Raw genomic sequence first — 1,428 nt, 5'->3', positions numbered from 1 at the left:
GTTCCATCTATAATGTTAATTACTCCTTGGGCGAAGAAATGCTTCCTTTCATCTGTTCTAAACCTATTGCTCATTAATTTCATTGTTTGCCCCCAAGTTTCCTATATTGTGAGAAAGAGAGAAAAGAACTTCTTTTTCTGCGTTCTCTTTCTCGTGCATAATTTTGTAAACCTCTGCCATGTCACCCTTCAGTTGTCATTTCCCCAAGCTTATGATCCCTTAATCTTTCTTCACAGGGAAGGTGTTCCATTCCCTTAGTCATTTTTGTTGCCTCTTTCTGAACTTTTTCCCCAATGCTATATCTTATTTTCCCCCAAAGGTTGAGGCGAAGTTGCAAATTGCAAAGGGCTCCCGGTGTCTGTCTCTCTCGGCTTGGCTTCGCGAACGAAGATTTAAGAAGGGTGCAATAGTCCACGTCTGCTGCAGGCTCGCTGGTGGCTGACAAGACCAATGCGGGACAGGCAGGTCCGGCCACAGTGGCTGCAGGGAAAAGTCTGATTTGGGGTTGGTGCTGTAGCAGTGCGATTCTTCCTCAATCTCCTTTTGTCCTCAAGACCAGCTATGCGTGCGTTCTCAAAGGAAGAGACAGCCTGGTGGATGGTGTGCCTCCATGCTTTGCGATCTGAGGCTAGGTCAGACCACTGGTGATGGTTGATGCGACAGGTGCCAAGGGATTTCTTCAAGGAGTCCTTGTACCTCTTCTTTGGTGCCCCTCTATTTCGATGGCCGGTGGAGAGTTCGCCATACAGGGCAATCTTGGGAAGGCGGTGGTTTTCCATCCCGGTGTCTGTACATTATAGCTAAATAAAACAAAAGTCCAGTGGCACCCTGAAGACAACATTGAAATAAATGGTGTTGAAGTTTAAGGTACCACTGGGCTTTTGTCTTATTTAACAGGATGTTAGCCAGTTGATGGTGCCATTATTCTAACTACCCTCTGCTGACCAGTGGTTTATTTGGTAATTAGAAACATTAAGGGGGCTTGTTGCTCTCATAGATGTCCACTGCTTTCTACTGAATTAGACCCCTGGCCTGTCAAGGTCAGTCTTGTCAACTCAGAGTGGCAGCAGCTCTCCAGAGTCTCAGGCAGAGGTCCTGCACATCGCATACTTCTTCATCCTCTAAACTGGAGATGCTGGGGATTGAACCTAGGACCTTCTGCATGTCAAGCAGATGCTCTGCCACTGAGCCATGCCCCCTCCAGGTTGGTATTGTCTGGTCAGACTGGCAGTGACTCTCTGTCAAGCATGCTATTTCTATGTACCTAGTAGGCAGACCAGATATAAAGCAGAACATCACCCTGGCCTATTCCCCCCCCCCCCCACCTCTACAATAAAAGGGTGCATAATAAATCCATCTGGACCCAGGATGTTTAGGTTAGCCTTGCAGTAACTGTGTAGAGTGCCTCTCCCCCAGATTCACACAGCC

General features: G+C 47.5%; 1 non-coding gene across 1 annotated transcript; it reads right to left on the bottom strand.

Moving 5' to 3' along the window:
• Nucleotides 1–1,127: 1,127 nt before the first annotated feature.
• Nucleotides 1,128–1,199, bottom strand: TRNAV-GAC (transfer RNA valine (anticodon GAC)). The gene has a single exon. It is a non-coding gene; the product is annotated as a tRNA-Val (tRNA).
• Nucleotides 1,200–1,428: the final 229 nt, after the last annotated feature.

The sequence above is a fragment of the Heteronotia binoei genome, chromosome 20, assembly GCF_032191835.1.
Source record: "Heteronotia binoei isolate CCM8104 ecotype False Entrance Well chromosome 20, APGP_CSIRO_Hbin_v1, whole genome shotgun sequence".
Classification (NCBI taxonomy): domain Eukaryota; kingdom Metazoa; phylum Chordata; class Lepidosauria; order Squamata; family Gekkonidae; genus Heteronotia; species Heteronotia binoei.
Note: the sequence above shows the minus strand (reverse complement) of the source record. Positions and strands in the feature narration are given on the sequence as shown.